Source organism: Palaemon carinicauda, chromosome 25, assembly GCF_036898095.1.
Source record: "Palaemon carinicauda isolate YSFRI2023 chromosome 25, ASM3689809v2, whole genome shotgun sequence".
Lineage (NCBI taxonomy): Eukaryota > Metazoa > Arthropoda > Malacostraca > Decapoda > Palaemonidae > Palaemon > Palaemon carinicauda.
In genome coordinates, this window is record NC_090749.1 from 96746826 (window position 1) to 96752442 (window position 5617).

The following is a 5617-nucleotide window of genomic DNA, read 5'->3' on the forward strand; positions in this document are numbered from 1 at the left end:
GAGTTTTGTCTTTTCTGAGGGAATAATCTGTCATTATGTTGATTATGCCGTTTGAAGAGAAAGCTAGCGACGCCAGGTAAGTTTCAATCTATCAATAAATGTAATAGATGGATGTTAGGTCCCAATTATAATGGTTTGGGAAAGAAGAAGAATTATAAATATTTAAATAAAATGATAATGATAATAATAATAATAATAATAATAATAATAACAATAATAATAATAATGTTAATGATTTATAATAATAATTTTCTTCGACCATAAAAAACTAGTTAGATAAAAGGTTAACAAGGGGAAAGATAGTTTATATAAAAATAACAATTTCAAATGTCATCTTTTGCATAAAGAATCTATGTATGAGAGAGAGAGAGAGAGAGAGAGAGAGAGAGAGAGAGAGAGAGAGAGAGAGAGAGAGAATGTTTCAACATTTTAGTGTTATCCTAAAGACAGTGTAAAACTCAAGAATTTGGAAAAATAGACAAAAATTTTCTAATAATCTATTATTTCCCTCTGCAAGATGAATGGAATTTTTCTACCTTTGTGTTTCCTGTGTTTCAAGATTTGGAATTTGAATTCGATGATAAAATACTACAAAGCGTTGCCATTTCTGACTGATTTTAGTTAAAAATATATCCATTAATATAAAATGTATATATATATATTTTGGACATTTAAAAGTGTTTTTCCTATTTCCAATAAGCCATATATATTAACACATTAAAGTCTGGATTCTCTTAACGACCTCGGGATCAGAGCCCATGGCTGAGTGGTATGGTCAATGTCATACAGGTATCCTGGACCAGGGTTCGAAACCCGGCCGGTTAGATGCTATAGTCTTTTTGAGTTATTTTGCCTGGGGCTCTGATCCCGAGGTCGTTAAGATAACCCAGACTTTAATGTAATCAATATATATATATATATATATATATATATATATATATATATATATATATATATATAGCTTATTTCAAATATATATATATATATATATATATATATATATATATATATATATATATATATATATATATATATATATATATATATATGTATAAAGTACTTAAGACTCTGATAAGAAAATTATCAATTTATTACCAGTTTTAGTCACATTTGATTTAACAAATTACAACACAAAAGCATTGAATTAGTTTCAATCAACTAACCACTAAAATTACCATTATACTTCTTTCAATCAACATCCAAAATTATCATTGTACTCTACTTCTCATTTGTTTTTGCCAATTACAAAACAAAAACATTTTACTTGAAAACCCAAAAACGTTATACTAGTTTCAAACAACCACCCCCGTATAATTATTATTTGGATCTAATTCCAATTAGTTTATGTCAATAACGAAACAAAAATGAGAGTACTAGTTTCAACCAACCATGCCCTACAATTGTTATGCTCTAATTCTAATTTATTTTTTGCCAATAACAAATCTAAAATATAGCACTCGTTTCAAACAACCACCCCCATCTACTCACCATTATACTCTAATTCCAATTTAATTTTTCCATAGAAAAAAATATAGCACTGGTTTAAAAAAAACCACCCCCCTATACTCATCAATATACTCTATTTCCAATTTATTTTGCCAATAACAAAACCAAAACATTGCAGTAGTTTCGACCAACGAACTCCTACAATTACTATGCTCTAATTCCTACTTGTTTCACTAATTTTAAATTAATTTTGCCAATAACAAAACAAAACCATTACACTAGTTTTGACCAACGTACTCCTACAATTATCATGTTCGAATTCCAATTTGTTTTGCCAATAACAAAACAAAAAATAATGCACTAATTTCAATACCCGCTCCCCATCAAATCTTCATCTCACTTGTTTTCAAGTACTTTTTATTTTTGCCTTCATTGTGGCAGCCATAATCAACCCAGAAGTTTTCGCCAACGACGCACAAACACACGATGACAAACAACCTACCAATTCCCGTCTCATTCCAGCCTTGATTTCATTATGAAGCCGGCAGACCAGCTGCAGGGGGAGGGTGCGTTGGTGAGATAGGTTTGGGGGGGAGTTGGCCCTGTGGGAGATGAGGGTTGGAGCTCACTGGCTTTAACCCCCAACCCCCAATCAGGAGGTTTAAAGGATTAAAGGCCGATAATGAATGGTAGAGGCAAGGGATAGTGACATTGCCCTATCAAGCAGGACAATGCCCTAGAGACTCGCCATATATATATATATATATATATATATATATATATATATATATATATATATATATATATATGTATATATATATATATATATGTATATATATATATATATATATATATATATATATATATATATATATATATATATATATATACTTATGATCAGCGTCCAAGCCCCCTCTCCACCCAAGCTAGGACCAAGGAGGGACAAGCAATGGCTGCTGATGACTCAGCAGATAGACCTATAGGCTCCCCCTAACCCTAGCTCACAAGGATGGTAATATTGCAGCGACCAAAGAAACTAACTTTTCGTGAGGAAAGCAGCCTTCTGATGTATTCATAAATTTCAGTAGTGAATTTTAATCTGTAGTTTTCATTTAACGATTAATATATTTACCCTTTTAGTAAGAGAATAACATTACACTTAAGAAAAAATGGTTTCCATTTTGGCTCAATATCATCTTTAGTGTGTCTGTTTGCTGAAAAGGTTTCGCATCAAATTGCAATTTAGGTTAGATGACTGCCAAGAATTAAACAACTCTTAGAAAACTAGAAATATTAATTTAGACGAGAAAGCAGAAATAGCTATTTTTTTAGAGATACGAATGTTAGTTTAGGTGAGAAAAAAAAGATCTTTTAGAAGGTGGGAAGCTTACAATAGCCTTGGGCGAGGTTTTGGTGTTTTAGATATTGAGGGAGGTTGTGCAATCATTTTTTGATATTTAGTGACAGAGAAATTGAACCTTTGTTTAATTAACCATATGCCCTATAGTTAGACACCAAGTTGTCTATTTATGATAAGTACACAAACACAGACCCACACATCTCACCTTTATTATAAATATCAAGTGTCTGGCGATATATATATATATATATATATATATATATATATATATATATATACATGTATATATATGTATGTATGTGTGTTCATCTTTCCGATCACGTTCATCGGCATTGCCAGACGCACAACTACTCAAGGGACGGGAGAGGGAGAAATCCTACCCAGGTGGGAAAGGGTACCCGACAGGTACACTCATAGACCACTACCGCTAGTCATTTACATTAGTATATATATATATATATATATATATATATATATATATATATATATATATATATATATATATATATATATATGTATATATATATATATATATATATATATATATATATATATAATATATATATATATATATATATGAACATATATCACAGGCACACGTGATTTTAATTAATGTAAATATCTCTTGATAGCTCAGTCGGTAGGGTCCCTGCCAGCATGGTTTCCAGCCGTACAGGTGGTGGTTCGAATCCCCACCCGGCCAGAAGCTGTTACCATAAAATGAATTCCAAGTGGATATATATTCCCAAGATAGAATTCGGTATTAAATGCCATTCGTGGGTGATATTTACATACACACACACACACACACACACACACACACACACACACATATATATATATATATATATATATATATATATATATATATCCCTAAGGAAGTCAGTCAGTACTTACGTGGGAGGCAGGGAGGCAGTAGGTCCCCTTTGTGAGATAAAAATGTCAATTTTCCTATTGCAAAGTAAAGAAGCCACATCTCATCATACAATATTCAAAGGCTAAACATTCGACCTACTTTGTGTACTTACTTCTTGCTTAAGGGACTTGGAGGTCAAATTTTATTTCTTTTGAAGGAAAAATTACATCCCAGGAGAATACTTCCTAAAACACAGGTCGTAGTTTTTATCTTCCCCTGAAGAGAAAACCTTCCCTAGACGAGGAAAATGTCTGTTTGTATTTTAAATGGTTTTGTTATGTTTTCTACCATAAGGGGACAGGTTGGTTATACCTCTATGAGAGTATATATCAGTCCCAGAGAGACAATTAGATCGTATCTTACTCCTATAGAGAAAAACAAATTGACCTCAGTTTTAATTAACCAAAGAAACCTTTATAGCCACTGTGGTAGATATCATTTACCTCATAGGGACGCTATCTTGAGTTTTAGACTTTCCTAAAAGCCTGGGGAGGGACCGCTCTTTTCAGAAAAGACCAGCGAGTCATTATTCCTGATGGATATTTGTAATTTTTTTTTTTTTTGTGCTTCGTCGAAGCAGTTGTTTCTCCTCCGTGCGATTAAACGTTCGTCTGAGGCCACTCCCGCTCTTGGCGGTGTCTCGTGTCAGGTCAAGCCTTTGTGAGCGTGTCACTTGTTTTGAATATTGATTAGCGACCTGACGAGGCTCGCGGGAGGAGGAGGAGGAGGAGGAGAAAGAAGGAGAGTGATATAGGCAGGGACGTGGCGTTTGGTGGCTGGAGGAGTGGCGGGAGTTTTAGGAAGAGTGGAGAAAAGAAGAGACAGGACTTAACACAGAAGACAGTAATACGGAAAGTAAAAGCTTGACGTTTTTGCCAGAGGGGAAGGTGTGACACTTAACGAGGCTTGTGAGGGAAGGTAGGATGAGAAGGATGAAGATGAGGGTACGAGGAAGAGAACGGTGGACTCAGGATGAGAGTGGATGGGAGGATGAGAACTGGATGAGAAGGAAATTGAAAGAAAAATATATGAGGATAAGTAGGTATATGAATGATTTCAGATAAGAGAGATAAAGAAATATAAAAATCAAATGTTAATGCATAAAAAGGTATAGAGAATACGAGAACAGATCAATGATGTTTTGTGATAAGGAGGATAAAATATAAAAATCAATATAAAAAAAAAGTTTAGACATATGAGAATAGGTAGGTAAATGAAGATTTGAGATAAGAGATAAGGAAAATAAATCAATAGTTCATTCATAAAAAAGGGTTTAGAAATATCAGAATAGGTAGATAATCAAATTATTTAATATAAGGAGGATAATATAAGAAATCAAATGATGATATATAAAAAAAAAAGAGTTTAGAAATAGTAGAACAGGTAGGAAATTAATGATTTCGAGATAAGAGAGATAAAAAGATATAAAAATCAAATGATAATGGCATATAAATAATTTAGTTATCTATGGGTGGTTTAATAAGATGAAAGGATCAAGATGAAGATAACGATCAAAGAGATAAGGAGTTGAAGGCTAATTTATGATTCCATTTCTGGGAATATATCAATAAATTATTAGCTTCTGGATCTAGATTTCGGAAGACAAATAATAAAAATTACTAATGAAAGCATATTAATATTGTTAGAAAACCTAGATGCTCTAAAACTAGTGTCAAAAAGTAATTAAAAATTATCTTATATCAACAGAAAATCCAAAATAGATAAAAACAAAGATATGAGGAAATTAAAATAATTAGAATAGGGAAAAATATAAGTAACAGGAATATAAGAAAAAGATAGTTAAATTCTATTGGCATAACTTACATATCAAATTAATAGGAATCAATAACTATAATATAATGTTAACTATAATGTTAAATATGATTTTAACAATA